Source organism: Copadichromis virginalis, linkage group LG23, assembly GCF_057382275.1.
Source record: "Copadichromis virginalis isolate Kocher_CV1m ecotype Utaka linkage group LG23, C_Virginalis_male_GT1.1, whole genome shotgun sequence".
NCBI lineage: Eukaryota > Metazoa > Chordata > Actinopteri > Cichliformes > Cichlidae > Copadichromis > Copadichromis virginalis.
In genome coordinates, this window is record NC_140639.1 from 43,164,689 (window position 1) to 43,185,304 (window position 20,616).

The 20,616-nt window shown below is 38.8% G+C and overlaps 1 protein-coding gene across 1 annotated transcript in view; it reads right to left on the bottom strand.

The window, feature by feature from the left end:
* Positions 1-20,616, bottom strand: part of LOC146681668 (rho GTPase-activating protein 6-like) — a 140,591-nt gene that overhangs the window by 118,823 nt on the left and 1,152 nt on the right. The gene's annotated exons all lie outside the window — the stretch shown is intronic.

Below are 20,616 nucleotides of genomic sequence, written 5' to 3' on the forward strand. Positions count from 1 at the left end.
TATTTATATTTATAACAAGGTGCAATAATAATTAATGTGCAATAATAACAGTGTGCAATACACATACACTTATTCTTCTTTTTTATACTAAGTTAATATACTGTGTTGTGTTGTTTGTTACGTTGTGATGTGTCATATCGTCATATCGTGTCGTGTTGTGTTATATGTAGTGCCGACGTAGGACAGTTTTTCCAATTTCATTGTACTACTGTACTATGTATGACTGTGCAATGACAATAAAGAGTTATCTTATCTTATCTTATCTACTTAGCTCCACATCCCATGATTCTTGTTTAATAAAATAGTATACAGGATTAGACTTTATTTTGAAATGTGATTTTGCGGCAAATAAAATCCCCATAAAGATATCAAACTTTCCAAAACAGACGTTGCATTTTTGGGAAAATGAGATTTACCCACAACTTCTCCCCATAATTCAACCTTATGGAATAATAGGGTAATAACACTTAATCAAAAATCAATTTTCAAGAGTGACTGGTTTGAACAAAAATATTATATTCACAACAGATTTGTTGGATGATAACGGTGTCATTCTAAGTTACACAGACTTTTCAGAAAAATATTGTCTAAACTGTTCTCAAAGAGAATATAACAAATTTTGTGAACTGGTCCCACTGCCTCTGCTTCATTTGATTAAAATTTTTATGATATACAATAATTTCTCATCAGTGCTCCCAAATTTATTGCTAGGGCAATGTCAGCTGTTTGATAAAAATGCAATAAGAAATTTGTTAGTAGTTTCTTCAAAGACAAAATATTTCATAGTTACAACAGAATGGTTACATGGCATGGTTCTAATTTAGTTATTTCATATACACTGGATAAAGCATACTAAAAATTTATGAAATAGCCTATTCTACCTAAAGTTAAAGAAACACACTTTAAACAAAACTAATACTGTGGAGGAATTTCTAAAAAAAAGAGATTTGGCTTTGAGGTGGATCAGTGTTCTTTTTGTACTGATGAAAATGAAACCCTAGAACATCTTTTTTTTTCTATGCCCTATCACACAATGTATTTGGTGCAACTTAAAAAATTGGATTTCCCTAAATATTAATGATGTGCCACTGTTTGAATTACATCATAATTTTTTTTATATGGATCATCTAGCATTGGATGTCTCAGACATTATTAACATTATTTTGAGTAAATATCATATCCATTGTGCTAAATGGAGGAACGCTAAGCCTTCTCTCCCTGGTTTTATTGATGATTTTAAGATATTTTTTTCTTTGCTAAAAAAGACAAAAAGCACATATGCCAAAAAAATAGCCAGGATAATGCACGTCTCGCGCTATTCTAAATTTTGACTTATGCTGAGGCTAATATATTGTTAAGTAATGCAGCTGTCTCACTAAGGTCCAGAATCAATTTGTTCCACGATTCGATTCAATTCAATTCGATTTGATTATGGGGAATTTTGACAGTCAGAAGTATTATAATTCAGATCAGTACATTTACATATTTTTGTATTTAAAAAAAAGGAAGCTGACACACGCAAGACTTTGTCAAAGGTGTGAGCATCACAGCATGTCACGGCGGGGTGCGCCGGTGTGTTTTTGAAACAGGACCCAAAAGCAGATGTGGACGAGGTGTTGCAGGTTTAAACAGAAAGCGATCCTTTATTTGGATGATTGCAGGAGTAAACCAGGAAACCAAAGTAAACTGACAAGACACTAAGAAACAAAATACTAAACGGTACTGAGACCAAAACCTAAACTATAACTATGACTGAGGTGGAAATAAACAGGCTAAGACTATGACTAACGTGGAAATAACAGCCGAAAACTAGACCTATGACTGAGGTGCGGTAAACAGACGAACCGACAATGGCATGCAGAAAACAAAGGGCTTAAATACATACAAGAGGTGATCAGGGGAAGTAGAGACACATGAGGGGAACAGCTGACTAACATAAACCTAATGACAGGACCAGGAGAGGAAAGCTAAATACAATAAACAAAGAACACATGACACTGTCAGAATAAAACAGGAAACACTAAAACTAGACATGACAGCACAAACTAACAGACCTAATACATAATGAATAAATACAAGAACCCAAAACATAGAAAACCAGAGGAACAATAAACAAAAGCTGCCCAAACTAAAGACAGAGAGGAAATGACACAAAACTAATCACATAACAAAATGAGACAAATACAAACATGAACTCAGAGCGCTGGGTCAGAGACCCAGCCTGTGACACAGCAGATGCCTTTGTGTCAAAGTAGCTGAAGATAAAACACATAAAAACATGAAGGTGGTTTTCCTGGCCTGGGATTTTATAAAAAATATTCTGCAGTACATCAAAAACGAAAGAAAACCATTAATCAACATATGAACGTTACCTCTGACGTTACAGTGGTTTTATTAGAGACACGGCTAACGTTTTGCATTTTGCATAATTTTAAAAAGTTTAAATTTGTTCAGTATTGAACGGCAGAAATTAGGTTTTCTTTTCGGAAGTATGTAAAATGAAAAAAAAAAAAAACAGCGGCCGACTGCGCTGTAAACAACAGTAGACTTGTGCCTAACAAGCAAGCGAATAATGCAGAAAACAAATTTTTAGACGGGAAACTGTTCTTGAAGTACAGAGAGAGAGAAAGAGAGAGAGAGGGCTGTGCATTGCGTGCGATTTTATCGTGGTGGAAGCAAAACAGTGAGGGAATTCATGACGATGTTTATGTGAAGCGCAGTTTGGATCTTCTTTTGCTGCTGGTTCAGTCAATATTGTTTGGAGAGAGATAAAACTAACAGCTTTAGAATCGGCGCAAAAACGGCGTGAAAACAAAGCGCGGACCTGCCGACAGATCAGAGTCAGCGAGCTGTCGGCTTTCAGCCTCGACCGTGTCCGTGCTGTCGGGTGAGAAAGGCGACATCTCACTGATTCTGATCCGCGGGTCCGCGCTGTGTGTTTACGTGTACCTGCTCTCATTTACTGTCTTAGCTGTTTGGTGGTTGTTGAAATTTTGTGAGGTTTCACCAGAGATTCTGGCATTTCGGGCAAAATAAATTTATATTAAAAAATCGATTCAGGATTTTAATGAATCGATTTCACGTTATCCAAGCCAGAATCAATTTTAATCAATAAATCGATTATAAAAACCCACCCCTAACTAACACGTTGCTGAGTAGACGTCTGTGTAGTGGTTTGTTTGAAATCTAACACTTTTTCCTTCAGTTTCCTTGTCAAGAATTAACTTCCTGTTTAACTGAAATGCCTTCGTGTTCAACTGAAACGCCTTCCTGTTCAACTGAAATGCCTTCCTGTTTAACTGAAATGCCTTCCTGTTTAACTGAAATGCCTTCCTGTTTAACTGAAACACCTTCCTGTTCAACTGAAATGCCTTCCTGTTTAACTGAAACGCCTTCCTGTTTAACTGAAATGCCTTCCTGTTCAACTGAAATGCCTTCCTGTTTAACTGAAACGCCTTCCTGTTCAACTGAAATGCCTTCCTGTTTAACTGAAATGCCTTCCTGTTCAACTGAAATGCCTTCCTGTTTAACTGAAATGCCTTCCTGTTCAACTGAAATGCCTTCCTGTTTAACTGAAACGCCTTCCTGTTTAACTGAAATGTCTTGGTTTTTCAGTTGTGTGTGTGAGAGCGTTTCAGTAGTGTGTATGAGAGCGTTTCAGTAGTGTGCGTGAGAGCGTTTCAGTAGTGTGCGTGAGAGCGTTTCAGTAGTGTGTGTGAGAGCTAAAATTTCAGTAGTGTGTAAGAGAGCGTTTCAGTAGTGTGCGTGAGAGCGTTTCAGTAGTGTGCGTGAGAGCGTTTCAGTTGTGTGTGTGAGAGCTAAAATTTCAGTAGTGTGTAAGAGAGCGTTTCAGTAGTGTGCGTGAGAGCGTTTCAGTAGTGTGCGTGAGAGCGTTTCAGTAGTGTGTATGAGAGCGTTTCAGTAGTGTGCGTGAGAGCGTTTCAGTAGTGTGTATGAGAGCGTTTCAGTTGTGTGTGTGAGAGCTAAAATTTCAGTAGTGTGTAAGAGAGCGTTTCAGTAGTGTGCGTGAGAGCGTTTCAGTAGTGTGCGTGAGAGCGTTTCAGTAGTGTGTATGAGAGCGTTTCAGTTGTGTGTGTGAGAGCGTTTCAGTTGTGTGTGTGAGAGCGTTTCAGTATGTCCCTTACGGCACCTCATAGCAAAGCGCTTTGGGTGCCTTGAAAAGTGCTATATAAATCCAATCCATTATTATTATTATTATTAATATTCTCAACATCCAGCAGATAGCGGAACTAGCGATTTAAAACAACGCTATCCTTTAAATATTCATGTGAAATAATCATTCAATTTCATAACGCTATATATATTTTTTAAGTAATGGACATAGAAGCTTGCTGTAAATTTTAAAATACATGGCTTAATATAAACTTTTACGTACAAAAATTACAATGTTCAGTGCTCAATGTGCCCCTCTCCGTTTGCACACCATATGTCCATATGATAATCAGACTCGTCCCATACTTTTGCCAGCACGCTATGGAGTCACTGCAGCCACACCCATTGTTATGTTACTTACTACCAGCCTGGAATTCACATTTGCGTTTTGATCACTACTGGTGGATAGCTGCAGAAATACGCACTTTCACATCAGATGTTTCTTTTTGATATGCCCTTGATTTGATACTCCGAACCAAGCACATTGGTTTTTAACCATTTTTTTGTTGAATGTTCCTTAGCACTGCTTAGTAACTGTCGCTCTAGCCAATCCTCCAAATATTTACATGATAACAATGACCAGTTAACAATGATCTTTTGTACACAGTCTCTGGAGTCACAGACTGTCCTTGAACATGGTACAGGTTTAGTTAGGTGGTTTTTTAGTGGTTGGTAATTCGATTCACTACAATTTAGTGCTGTCAGCGTTAATCTCGTTAAAATGACGTTAACGCCATAACTGCATTAACGGGGCAAATCTCCGTTAGCTAGTTGGGGCTGCACAGAGTCAAAGCTTTAGCTCTGTTAGGTCATTAACGAGTTAGCGCCGTGCAGCCCCACGCATGGGGTAATCCGCGGTTATGGCGTTAACGTCATTTTAACGAGATTAATGCTGACAGCACTAAATTGTAGTGAATCGAATTACCAACCACTAAAAACCCACCTAACTAAACCTGTACCATGTTCAAGGACAGTCTGTGACTCCAGAGACTGTATACAAAAGATCATTGTTAACTAGTCTTTGTTATCATGTAAATAATTGGAGGATTGGCTAGAGCGACAGTTACTAAGCAGTGCTAAGGAACATTCAAAAAAAAAAAAGGTTAAAAACCAATGTGCTTGGTTCGGAGTATCAAATCAAGGGCATATCAAAAAGAAACATCTGATATGAAAGTGCGTATATCTGCAGCTATCCACCAGTAGTGATCAAAACGCAAATGTGAATTCCAGGCTGGTAGTAAGTAGCATAACAGTGAGATTAACGCTTTCCTCATAGCAAATTTTCTGCAAGAACCTAAACTAACTATAAATAACTCTGAGATCATAAAAAAAACTACAGTTAAAAATTCTTTCAGCCTCTATCTCCCTGTAACTGTTCCAAGATTAGGCAGAGGCCAGCTGTGTTTTGAGATGTTGTGAAATGTTTTCATCCACTGTGAGGGTCATATCACCAGAGTATACAGTGATTGAAATGAATACATAAATGGGAAGTTGTAAACTTAACACACCGTGGCCTATGTGAGACTTATCCGTGCTTCCTCTCTGGCCTGTGACAAACCACATTAGAGAGAAAGTTAGCGGACATGGGGGTCACCGTAATACACACACAGAGTAAAAGAGGGGACAGACATTACTGCCGTCAGACTTGAAAGTCCGCAATTAGATCATCGACCCTACTTTTGGATTCTCTCCCACACACATGCACAAAATCCTCTGTACAAAAAAAAGTAACTCAACACTGCTGGTTTCTCACTAAAGGAGAGTTTTAATCTGCAACAGACAGGGAGATTCTGGCTACGGAAATTAATGTTTTCTTTTCAGTCGTCTCTATTTCAAGCCGCCTTCGTCTCCCTCTCTATTGAGAAACGTCCCAAAGGAGATGTGAGAATGCTAAACCAAAATACTACCAAACAAACCCCATAGCCTTGTGTGTTTCTTTTCAACTGAATATCGTGGAAACTTGTCAAAAAAGATTGCTCGGTGCGGTTTCGTGTTTCTGTTCACATTTTCTTAAACACGTTGTATTTTATACCATCTCCTCTTGGCTTCTAAGTTGTATTTCTTATGTTGTGATCTGCTGGTTAGGTTTGTCTGATTACTTTATGGTGCAAAAGGAAGATATTACGTTACAGCAGAATGAAGAAAAACGGGCTACTGAGCGAAAAAGGATTTGTCAACTGTACTCATGCTTTATAGTGGGAAAATTTGGCTTGTTTGAAAATATATTGTCCTGATTACACAGAGAACAATGTACCTCCTTGACAGATCTTGTCTTAAACCAGTAGTTCAAACCTCCAAATTGTTTCAATTATCAAATAAAGAAAAGCCTCAGATTTAAAAAGCTGACCTGTGTTTTAAAACTCTAACTTAGTTTCTAATCAATTTCTTACAGTCCTGACATGTTCGTGTACACTTGCTTGGGTATGTACAGTTGAATCTAACCCTTCATATTCTATAAATGTTAACATTTGATAAACTGACATAAAAATATGATATGATACAGCAAAACTTGCATTATTCCTCCTAACATGTAGTGGCGTATAAGAAATAAATGTAAATATACTAAGTTTGATGATGCCACTACCTGTGCTGTATGTCTTGCAGAACTAATGAAGCTAGAAAATATAAATCCAGCACTACACTGAAGTGAATTAGACTAACTTACTTCAGCATAAAAGTTTTACTTTTAACTTGTACAGTATTGTGCAAAAGTCTTGAGCTACCCCTTATTTCTTCATATTTTGCCAGTAAAATGGGGAATAGGTGCAGCAATTTACTGAATGAAGTGCAAACTAACAATTCAAAAACAGAGTTTGCACAATTGTAATGAGCTTTAAAGTAAATATTTAGTACGATGACCAGCCTGAACTCTCTTAGGCAGCTTTCTTGTCAATTCTTTAAGTAGTCTTCAGGAATAGTTCTTCATATTTCTCAAAGGACAATCAAAGCTCTTCTTTGGATATTGGCTGCCTTTTTTCTGTTTTCTGTAAATACGATCCAGCATTGCTTCAACAATGTGAAGATCTTGGCTCTGGGGAGGCTAATCCATGATCGATAGTGCTCCAATGTGTTTTTTTCTATCCACTTTTTTCTGCTTTTTCTGTATTGGCAGTCTGTTTGGGATCATTGTCATGCTAAAAAAAAATGAAGCTGTTGCCGCTTTTGCTTTCTACGTGCTATTGTATGCTGGATCTAAATCTGATGGTACTTTTTTGTACTCATAATACCATCAACCAAGATCTCCAACACCACTGGCTGAAATGCAACCCAAGACCATGACAGACCCTCCTCCATGTTTGCTAGATCAGCGGTCCTCAACGCAGTCCGTGAGTCGTTTGGTACCGGGCCAAGAGAGTTGAGGCTCGGGTGTGAAATTTAGGGTTTTCAGGGTTTTTATAGTTTTTTTTATCGTTATTTTCTTACTGTTTTAATCATTAACTCGGTTTCCCTGGATCTTTTCCCGTGTGTTATGAATAAATCTTCTTTTTATTTTGTTGTATTTACCTGCGCCACCTTAAAGGCCAGTCCGTGAAAATATTGTCAGACATAAACCGGTCTGTGGCGCAAAAAAGGTTGTGGACCGCTGTTCCAGATGGCTGTAGAGACTTACTGTTGTTGTACTTCTCGCCTGATCATTTTTGGACCTATTAATGACAGTTTTAATCAAATGTTTCATCACTCAATCGGACCTGTTGCCACTGATTTTCAGTCCAGTTTTTGTGTAATTTGGGATACTTTATCCTTTTCTGTTTCCCTACATTAAGAATGGCTTTTTGACAGCGACCCTTCCCACTGAGACCATTTCTGATGAGGTTTCAGTGAACAGCAGATGTAAAAGAAAGACCTTCAGAAAGCCTGGAGAACCACTGATCAAGGCCACTTTCAAATTACAAGAAACTCTGGGTGCTTGGAGGCAAAATATCAAGAAATGAAGGGTCACTTAAAACAGTTCCACAGCAATGTAAGTCTGTGTAATTCAAAGTGCAATAAAAGCAATCCATTTTTAGGGAGACTAATCCTGCCATACTGCTCAGAAAGTAGAATTTCATTATAGAAGAATGATGCGATGGTATGATGCAAGTATTGCAGCTGCAAAAGCTGACATGTTTAACATTACTTACAGGGTTTCTATTACTCCCCTGTGTACAAAAATCTTGGCCCATCAGTTTAATGCTGACAACCAGGCCTATTAAATTGAATAAGAATCATAATCAGACTAATACCCCTTGCAGGCCCACATGCATACATGCAGACCTCCTCTCAAGAGGGGAGACTGTAGGAGAGAATGCTGCAGAGGTCATTATAACCAGGAATGTATGTAAGTAATACGAAACAGGTCTTTTATTTTGAAGGGCATCTTAATTTATTCTGTTATAAGCACAGATTGTAGTCTTCGAAGTGAAAACATGATTTCAGTTGGTTAAAGTAAAACAAAAATCCACCGTAAAATCATCATTTCATTTCTGTCACTGTGTTTATTTTGTAGTGTCTCTACCAATTAGAATTGACTGAATAAAAACTTTATCACTTTCTTAAACACTGCGCTATACAAACTACCTTTGCATTTTATACAGACAATGACTAGGACGCCCTTTTATCGCAGTTCAGGGTGATGGGAGGTCCGACTACAACTTTAACACAGCTGTGACTCGCTCCAGGACCTTCTGTTTCGAGCCAAGAAAAATCCACATGCATTTCATCACACTTTCAATGTTTTCATCAAGGCTCTTGCAAGACTGTGACAACATCGTCTGTTTCACTCCTTCACTCTGTTTCACATTATGAACCGATAGCACTGTTCTCTTAAAACACTGATACAGCAAAAATTTGTTTAGTTTTTTTCTGTGCGGGCGTTTGTGCATGCGCAATTTTCGTATGAGCATTCCAAAGATGTCCAAACATCAAAGTCTTTTTCCTCCAATGCAGCTTCATCAGTCGGAGGGAACTTAGGGAGGAAATCAGGGAGTAAGAAGGGAAAAATGGATGGCAGGAAGGTTCACAAGTTCAAACCTCTCTGTTTGCTGGAGCATGTAAAAGAATCAACTGCGAACAAATAGATGGCTGAACCGCCACTATTATAAACTGTTTGTTATTATTTTAAATTGTTATTGGGGTTGGTGTGTAACAAACTGATGTAAAAATACTGTAAATTTTATAAGATATTACTCTTTGTCAATACAGTTGAAGGCTGTACATGTTGACAGCTTTCAGAAAAGAAATGAAAGTTAATTCAGGGCACAAGAAGCTGCAGACTGGGATCCCATTTAACCTGAAAAAATATGCAGTTTGTAAATATACATCATATTGTGTATGTCTGTTACCTAACTCCTCTTAATCAGTTGGGATTAAACCTATTATATAAACTGCCTAGGGTCCCACGATTATCATCAATACAGCTTTAGGGAATTATTTATATAACACTCAGATCTTTACAAATTATATTTATTAAAAAGGCGACATCATGAGTACTTTCCTGTGCATCTATTAACAGTCCTTTTACAGATAGAAATCTATACATTAGATAGAAATGTGTACCACTACTGTATTGCCCCATAACACCACAACAAATTCATCATTTGTGTACAAATTTGGAAATAAAAGTGATTGTGGTTCTGATTGTGAACACTGTTTCGATCATCACAGCACCGATGTGTTAACTTTGTTACTAACGTGACTTAACTGTCTGTGGCTCTGGCTGCTCTCTTGCACTTTTCCCAATTAAAAAAATGTATCGTACAATCTGTCTTACTATTTTAGCTGTAAATGTTGTTAATATTACATCTGCATTACATGTGCCTTGATGTTCGTAAGCACATTTTGGTAAACTATTTTTTATTCAGTTGCATGTTGGGGGTCACTGAAATGTGTTAAATGAATATCTATAATTAACTATTCGTCAAACAGTGACATGCTTATACTGCCAGTTACTTATTACTTTGCCTCATACAATCAATATGTAGCTGTCAAAGAAGAATATGAATATATATATATATATATATATATATATATATGTATATATATATATATATATATATATATATATGTATATATATTTCTTTGTGTGTGTTTATGAACAGCGATTTTGCCATCTTACTACATAGTGATTTCATAAAGATAAAAAGAATAACATGACAAAACAACTTATATGTGTGTGTTTTCATACAGATTATGGTAGCAGCACCACACCAACAGTATAATGGCAGCTAAACAGCTGACAGTATTATACTTTAGAGCTTACATTTCATACACCACAACTGTCATATTTTATATAATGAATGCTGTTTAGCATGTACACAGTAAAATAATGGGTACTTGCATATAAGTGTGAAGTTCTTTGTGTCTAATCCTGACCTTATGATTGATCATGCAGTTGTTAATCATAATGTAGCAAATGTATTTTATTCTGAATCATGATATTCAGCTAAAATGGGCTCCATGTGGGTCGAATACCCCAAGCACTGGTGAAGTAATCATTTTAGGAACATGGATAGCCTGTTCTCTTAGTCTTGGAGTGCTGACGGCAAAGGTATGATTGCCTTCAGTTCTCAGTCTAGAGTGTCCTGCACAAGAATTTCAGGGATGCAACCCAAAAGTAATTTGAACAGTTTGCATCATTAAGGTAAAAGAAAAAACACTTGTCTTGTCCTTTACTTAAAGCTTTGGAGCAAAAGCCCCGAAGAGTTATTGTTGTTATAAACACTACAGCGTGGAACCCATTTGGTAGAAAAGAACAAGAACTGCTGCCTCCTGGCTCGGAGCCATGACCCGTGTCAACTCCCCACCTTGTATGGTTCACAGCGTAAGCAATGGCAAACATGTGCAGCAGTTTAAATGCTTCAGAAAACATGCAACACAAAGGCTTTTTAATTAGATATTTCACATACCTTGTGGGCGATTCTATCACAGTACATCACAGTAATGTAAAAAGGGAAATTTTACCAAGTAGCCAGCAAAATGTTGGGATCCTAATAACAGTTGTATTTCATCTTTAACATTATTAACATTACATATTGTGTCCTTTAAAGGAAACATTTTCACTCTTCCTCTACCTTTTGCTTCACAATACTTTAATAGGTGACTATTAATTGAAGTATAGCTCTCATTGTTGTCGAGTTGATATTTCTGTATCTGCCTAAACACCTTTTCATATTGTATTTTACAGCTGTGAAAAGTCAATTTTCACAGCACTCTATGCAGTCCTGCAATAAACTAACTGCACCCAATAACAGAATGATGCAGAAATCCATTTCTGTATGACTTTATCAGTCTCTCACACCATTGTGGAGGAATTTTGGCCCACCCTTCTTTACAATGCCCAAGTTCATTAAGGTTTGTGGGTATTTGCTCTCTTAAAGTCCTGCCACAGCATTTCGATTTAGTTAAGGCCTGGACTGGGCCATCGCAACACCTTGATTCTTTTCTTTCCCGGCCATTCTGTTGTAGATTTTTAAGTAAAGGTTAAGCTGTTGTACTGATGGCCTCACATTTGACTCTAGAATACTTTGGTATACAGAGGACTACATGGACAACTGAATGATTGCAAGTTTTGTGGTTGTGTTGCTACAAAACAAACTCATAGTACCCTTCTACCACTGTGCTTGGCGTAAGGTGTTTGCACTGATATGCTGTATTTTGTTATCACTTTGGTCTCACCTGTCCAAAGGACATAAATTCAGAAGCCTGGTGGTTTGTTCAGATGCCACTTTGCAAACTAAATCATACTGCAGCGCTCTTCTTACAGAATAAAAGGCTTTCTCCTGGTACCTGTCCATGCTAAGTAGGCTCGTAGGGTCTGAGACTGACCTCTTTTTAAACTTTTCTCTTCTGTATTTTGCTGATCATTGCTCAGTCTGACCTTGGGGTGAATTTCCTGGGGCACTCCTAGGAAAATCGTGGCCTTGTGTTAACATACACTTGAATGTCCCAGACCAGAAAAATGCCAAAACTTGTGCTTCCATAGAGGTGCGCAGACTCGTTGATGATCAGTAAATCAAGTGCATTTGATTAGCAGCAGCTGGCTACTACTTACCCTCTTAATTTCAACTGAAGCATTAAGGTTGTACTCAGTTTTCAACGGGACTGAACAGTTTCCTATTAAATCTTCTTTTTCACAAGACTGTATATCAGGAATGGCTTAAGAGATACAAAACAATTCCCACAGACATATATATATATATATATATATATATTAGGGGTGCAACGATATTCGTATCGATATTGAACCGTTCGATACAGTGCTTTCGGTTCGGTACGCATATGTATCGAACAATACAACATTTGTAATTTATTTTATCAACTTTCCTTCTGACGATGCTGTCTGTGTGGAGCGCTCAGTGAATCTGCGTTCGACTACTCCGCCTAGGCTGTACTGTCGAGCGCAGATCCACTGAGCGCTCAACACAGACAGCATAGTCAGAAGGAAGAGCGCAGGGCAAGCTAGCGAGACAGAAGTTAAGCTCTCCTTGCAACATGGACCTCCCCCACCCTCATTCAGATCTGGCGTTTGGAATTATTTTGGTTTTCATGTGATGTATGACCCTGAAGGTAAGCAAGTCATGGACTAAAGTAAAACAGTATGTTGGATGTGCCACGCAATGCTCAATTACATGGGTGGGAGCTAGTGTGTTAGCGCAGTTAGCTCGTTAACGTGTTGGCCGTCTAGCCCCATGCACGGGGCGATCAGGGGTAGCTCGTTAACGGAGATTTGCCGTGTTGTGGCGTTAAGGTCATTTCAACGAGATTAACCTGAAAGCACTAGTGGGAACACAACGAATATGACTGCACATTTACGCCGACATCATCCTAGTGCAAAGACAAAAACAACAAGCATGCTACTAACTTTACCCGAGTCATTTAGACAGCCGTTAGCACATAATTCTCCTTATGGGGACCTGATATGTTTAATATGCTGCTGAGAATATAGCCCAGAAGAAGCGGATAGTATAGCTTTTATTTTGGAAAGAGCCATTTCTCTGTAATAAACTCTCTTTTCCAAAGATGAGTGATTCCTCAATCAGATACAGGGCTCGCAAAATCGGTAGCCCGACGTCCCGGGGCTAGCGATTTTTCCAGTTGGGCTACCAAAATCTATCTCTGCCCTGCCCGTCCGGCTATTGTAGGAAGGAAAAATATATGTCAATGCTTTTGCATTCTTTCAGAAATGTAGCTGGGTAATTATGTCATTGGCATCGGTGAGCCACTGTCAATATGTGACATATTGAAATCGCGTTTGAATTTGCGCTTGTTTTTTTGCTTTCACTTTGCAATCGCGTGAACTGTGTATAGAGAGCGACAGTACTGATTGGTGAGTGATGATAATTTGTGCACCAATTCCTCTGACATTGTCTTATTAATCGTTAGCTTACTATGCAAACATGACAAGTGAAATCTCCCGCAGCAAGCTCAAACATGTGAGAGGTTGATCGCGCAGAGAATCGCTGAGCTTATGTGAGTCCGTGTGTAAAAGCATTTCAGTTCTGCTGAGCCAAATAAGACAGGTCAGGGTGAAGAAGTGACAGCCAAAGAAAAGCTTACCACAAAACGGAAAAGTTATGACAAATCAGACTATAAGGCAAAAAGAAAGTGCAGCTTTATGGTTTCATGGACAAAAGAATTTCTGTGGCTGCGATATGATGAGCTAAATAACCAGGGCTGCACATAAGTGGTCCGCAGGTGCGCATTCGCTGTCAAAATAAAAAACACGCACAAGGGTTAGGGTTAAATTTAAAAACTGTACTTTTGAGTTAAAATATATATTTATAATTTTAATAAATGACAAATTAAAAAGGCATGAACATTTTATTTTATATATAGATATAGATATATATATATATCTTAGGGGTGCAACGATACACAAAATTCATGGTTCGGTTTGGTTTGATATTTTGGTGTCACGGTTCAATATTTTTTCGATACAAAAAAAAATGTTCATGCCTTTTTAATTTGTCATTTATTAAAATTATAAATATATATTTTAACTCAAAAGTACAGTTTTTAAATTTAATGTTGCTGAAACAACAAAGTAATAAAAAAATAAATCTATCTGATGGAGAAATCACTCATCTTTGGAAAACAGAGTTTATTACAGAGAAATGGCTCTTTCCAAAATAAAAGCTATACTATACGCTTCTTCTGGGCTATATTCTCAGCAGCATATTAAACATATCAGGTCCCCATAATGAGAATCATGTGCTAACGGCTGTCTAAATGACTCGGGTAAAGTTTGTAGCATGTGTGCTTGTTGTTTTTGTCTGCTTCCACTTGTCTTTGCACTAGGATGATGTCAGAGTAAATGTGCAGTCATATTCGTTGTGTTCCCACTAGTGCTGTCAGCGTTAATCTAGTTAAAATGACGTTAACGCCGCAACACCTCAAATCTCTGTTAATGAGCTACCGCGGATTGCCCCGTGTGTGGGGCTGGACGACGTCAACACGTTAACGAGCTAACTGCGCTAACACACTAGTTCCCACCCATGTAATTGAGCATTGCGTGGCACATCCAACATACTGTTTTACTTTTGTCCATGACTCGCTTACGTTCAGGGTCATACGTCACATGAAAACCAAAATAGTTCCAAACGCCAGATCTGAATGAGGGTGGGGGAGGTTCAATTTGCCATGTTGCAAGGAGAGCTTAACTTCTGTCTCGCTAGCTTGCCCTGCGCTCAGTGAATCTGCGTTCGACTACTCCGCCTAGGCTGCACTGTCGAGCGCAGATCCACTGAGTGCTCAACAAAGACAGCATCATCAGAAGAAAAGTTGATAAAATAAATTAAAAATGTTGTATTGTGATTATCATTATCATTTTGCTTCTAGTTTAGAACTACCAGTTCTCGCTATCTGTATCTTCTACCTTACCAAGCATGCTAGCTAGAGTTAATTGATCATTTAGCACTCTAAATGAAAAGAAATGTCCAAAAAGCAAGGGGTCAAATTTTAGTGATTAGTGACACGATTACCGGTTATCTGTGTCAGTGTTTAAAATGCAGCTTACCAAGGATGCATACTGAGCATGCCTTAGCTGATAACTCCAGCTGCTTGTCTAAATGTAGTCTTCTGGTTCCAAAAAGACAAGATGGTGACAGCCAAAAAGCTACAGTGCATATGTCAGATTTAAGTCCATAAAGTACTGAGAGAGTTCACTGGGGCTATGTACATCTTTTATATACAATCTGTGATATAAACTTAATGTATGAATTTGTTAGGGTCACTTTCAGAGGATGGGGACAAATGACCTATATGTTTATCCAGGTTACATAGGCAACTTGGATATGAGCCCACGTAAATTAAAACCTACAGTTCCAAGGTCTCATCTTCCAGGGCCTTTAAATGTCATGGGTACGGTATTTAATGGCAACATCCTGCTGAGACACTGTATTCCACACCAATGTGTGCCACCCTAAATGACCAGCAAAGAAAACGAGACAAATTGACTTATTCTAAGAAGACAAACAAATGACTGGTTCTCGTTGTGTTATTCTACTTATTCGGTGAGCGCTCAGCACCCTGACATAGTTTGATGATGTTGCATAAACACATGGGCCTTTCGAGAATTTTAAGAATGGTAACAACTAGATGCAAGCAGCAGTAATTTTTCCAGAAGATAATCAAGAGATAAAATACAATGATAGACTAATAAACACTAATACAGAGCCATTTCCTAACTTCGCATTCCTTTGGGGGAGATCATAAGGCATGCCAACTTTGTTTTTTACCTTGCATATCTGAGAGCTTATATAAAACTTTCATGCCTCAGATTTTGTTAAAATTCATAAGCACAAGCGGAAGTAGAATATTCAAATGGGAATTCTCCTTATCTGAAGTTCTCATGCCAAGGGATTCAGTAATGCTGTAAGGAAACAAAAACACAAAAACTGTGGTTACTTTTGTGCAAATGTAAGCAACCACAATTGTGTATCGTCACTTTTGGAAGCTAATAACACGTGAGACATTACAGCAAAAATCACCTTTTATTGTCTCTTTATTTAGATTAGTCTGCCCCTCCCCACCCCACGTTCCTTCACTTTGCCTCTAACACTGCTATTACTTAGGAGCTCAGTGTGTAATTGTGCATGTAACATTTTGATTACAGTTACGAATGTTAATCACCAAAAAGGCAAAGCTTTTACCTCAAAGACCCAGCGCTAACTTTCTCAAAGTCATCTGTTATCAATCATTTAGTAACATTTCTTTTCATACTAAGTCTCCTCTGTAAAGCATTTGAGTAAGTGGTTCTAAAAATAGGATCTACAATGTCAACAATCTGGAGCCCCATAAACAAGCAAGATTAAATTAGCCGACTGCTGTTTCCTCTCCGAGCCTTTGCGCGTGTGCGTCTCTGTGCGCGTACCTGGAAATACAGCGGCGCACGTGTAGGTTCAGCGTATGCTTCAAATGCTAAACTTTCAAATACCAATGTCTGAATGTGCCTATAAAAACCTACATTGTTTTTATACTCGTGCTATTTTGCAAGAACATGTGTTGATACGGTGTCCAATTTTGGAGCCCGTAACTCCACGAGAAGGACCACATCCAGTCACTGACACCCCCCACCTCCCCCCGCTCCCCCACCCCCCTCTCCTACTGTAATAACACAGAGGGTACTGCCTGATGAATTTTTCTTTTTCTTTTTGCATCTCTTTTTGCTCTTTCAGCATCAACAACCTGGCCGTGGAAAAATTTAGCTGTTAAGCAATCGTGGCCAATATAACTGTCAGGCTTTGCTTCACTCCGTCTATGTTTCACCCTTTCATTCTTCCTCTCTGTCCATATCTCCCTCCTTAAAAAGGCATAGCATGAGACCATTCTGCACAGGTTGCCCTGTTCACATGCATACACACTCAGTAGTACACGTGCAAATGATCTCTATCTGGGCAAATGTCTGAACTTTGACTAGATAGTGATGCATGAACTGGCACCTGCATTTACATCACTGATATTGCAGTGCTGGTCTACCTTTATCTTTAAACATTTATTATGTTATTAATACATACAATAAAACAACACAAATATGCCCTCGTTAGATACAGGAGCTATTACTTCGTTATAAATAGTTGAGCTAAACCATCAGAGGTAATGCGATAATATTAATGCAGTGCATTTGCATCAGCAGCAACCTCGCAGTTCTTCTCGTAGACTGTACACGAAAGATCAATGTAACCATCTGGATGTCACCAGTTGTTCTGTAAAGTCTCATTATGAAGGCTTAATTCGACTATTCTGGCCATCTCTATCTTCTTTTTTAAAACAGACATCACAACAGAGGGGTACATCGACAACATAGGTCCACCCTAAAAAGAACACCCCTCTTTATTGTGTATTTAACTCTAAATACAATAATATTTTACAAAATTAACAAGAGAGCTTTCTCCTGATGATGTCATAGTGATGTCATTTCAAGGTTATCTGATTTATCAGTTAAATATTAAAAAGAAAATTGAGCGTCTAAATTGCGTCATTCAAAATCAGGATTCAGTGTGTTATGAACTTATCTGAGGCATACGAAAGACGAAAGGTCAGGGTTATCTCAGCCTACTATTTCTTATTTTTATTACTGAAGGTATATTTTCATTTTGAACTTACGTGTGACAAAGAAGATTTTCATGGGAATCTATGCAGTCCTGAGAATAACCAAATAAACATTTTACCATATGCCCTTTTAGTATCATTCACATCGTTATGGAGGAATTTTGATCCACTCTTTTTTTACAGTATTGCTTCATTTTATTGAGGTGTGCAGATGTTTGTTTATGCACAGCACTCTTAATGTCCTGCCACACCATTTGAATAAGGTTGAAGCTGACTGGTGCACACTTCAACCTTAAAAGGTGATTCTTTTCTCTTTAAGCCATACTATTGTAGATTTACTGCTGTGCTTGGAATCATTTTTCTGCTGCATGACCCAATTCCATCCAAGTTTTAGCAACCAGACAGATGGCCTGACATTAAACTCTACAATACTTTGGTATACAGACGGGTTCAAGGTTGACTCAATGACTGTAAGATGGCCAGGTCCCATGGCTGGAAACAAAGCCCAAATCATCACGCCTCCACCACTGTGCTTGACAATTGTTATGATGAGTTTTGTAAAAACCAAACACAGTATGTCAGTGCAAACATGGTGCTGTGTGTTATGGCCAAACATCTCCACTGTGGTCTTGTATGTCCATGGACATTGATCCAGAAGACTTTGAAAAATTAATCTGTGCTGCCATGTTCTTTTAAGAGAGTAGAGGCTTTCTCCTGGCAACCCGTCAAGACAAGCCATGTTCAGTCTTTTTAAATGTTTATCTTTTTAAAACTGCAATTTTTTAAGTGAAACAAGTTGTAAGTGCTTTTTAAAAAACATCCAGAGGAATTGAGATTGACAGGTTGATGACTCATTCTTTTGCTATTTCTCTGAATTGGAAGTTCCTCTGGTGATTGGGTATTTAAAAACCATGTGTTATTGATTTCATTAAGCTGTGATGATTACACTTGTCATGATTTGAAATGAAATCATGCGAATTTCATAGTTTGGCTCTCCTCAGTATTAATCCTAAGTATACAGGTTTCTCACATGACATCATGCGCACATTGTTCAAACGCTGTCTGATGACCCCTTGGCAACCACCGGTCACTAAGCCGAAATATTGGTGAGTGGTTATTGGCTGTTGCTAGGCTGCAAAGAGGGTGCTGCACCAAAATCCTTCTTGCAATCCTTGCCTGTAGTTTGCACTGAAGTTGCTCGGTGCTGCAGCCAACATTCTTCAAAAGCCACAACTTTTATTTTGAAGGCAAGCAGTCTCCGTGTCCGGTTTGTGTCACACTTCTCACAGCCTGACTAGCACTCGGAGAGTAGTTGTCAAGTGTTCGCAGACCAGTTGGCATCTTCTGTGCAAACTACAGGCCACTGTGGCAATCTGCTACCAACCAAGGCAATCTGAAGTTGTTTTCCACATTTTTCCCTTGTGGTTGCCAGATGGTTGCCCAATGGCTTCTAACTCTTTGTGACTAGGCCCTTATCCACGTGCCCCATAAGTTAACATGTTCAACACCCCCGGTCATGTCAACCTTGGAAAGAAATTAACTAATTGCATCTTAACTAATGTTAAAAGCAAAATTCTTTCGATTCCCACTATTAAATACATGCTTACACTTCATTTCAGAGTTTTACTTCACACCCATAGGTGTTTGACACATCGCAGTAGACCAGTAACACTTTCTTGGCTCCGTAATTTTACAAACACTCCGAGGTGCAATAACTTCGGTCCAGATTGCACTAATGACTCCATACCGATGGCCTCATGTTGGCCCCAATCGGGGGGTGGAAACTGCAACTTAAACAGGCTTACAGTGATGGGAAACGCCACTCTCTGAGAACCTCAAGACATCTCGCAGAAGAAGAGAGGGAGGAAAATGCGAGTATGGACGCCTGCATGTGTGCGTGCGAGTGTGAGAAAGAAAGAAGAGGCGTGCTGCAAGAAAGTAAAACAGAGAGCGGCGCTGGAGCCGTTCCTTTTAATGGGAAATGATGGGGGAGCTGTTTGATGGCTGCGTGCTTTTGACCCTGTGACTGCTTGCAGTCGTGAGAACCAAGTCCCCGGCCATGTGTCCTTAAGCCCCTCATATCAACACACACACACACATACCGCCACATATACACACACACTTCCAATCAAATACAAGAAAAATATGCAGAAAAGGAGACTAAGTGTTTAAAGAAGCAGGAAAATTATACCTTTCCAGACAGAGTACAGGTGGACTCGTGTCAACTATGCACCCCCCCCCCCACACACACACACACACTTAAAAGAAGTCCCCCAAGGATGTTTTGGTAAGGATTTCATCTACTGCCTGCCCCATATTCACACTCAGTTTGACATCTATATGAAGACAAAAGCCAAAGCAGCCCAATGATGACAACAGTAGGAGGGAAAAATCTATCGACACTTCATTGCACCTTTTGTTGGAGTGATTTAATCCTCAAAGTGCTGTAAGATTTTCTTTTGCTTTCCCAGGATAAGGTGTGACTCCCACAAAGACTGAAAACACAGTAATGACCATGCAGCCAAGGGAGAAACAAAAATCCAGGTGGGGGAGGTGGACCAGAGCTATCCCTTCCCCCTGAGTTAATTACCCATGTGCCCTTGGGCCAGACTAGGAAAAAAAAGCACTTTCCAGGCTGAAATGGGCTGACTGCTTTGGTACTGTAGGGCTTTCAGTTGCAGATGTCAAACATTCCCTGTCTTTTAAAACCCATAAATCTTTTAGGTAAAGCTCCAACATCTCGCTACCTCAGGTCATGGTCGAATTTCAGATAGCATTGTGCAATTTTGGTATCGATCTGATATCAAGCAAATGCAGGGCCAGGACTGCTGATACCAATACTTTAACCTTATAAAAGCACATTCTGAATGAGTAATCAGTCGCTGTGATATTTACTTTTCACAATAATTACATAAT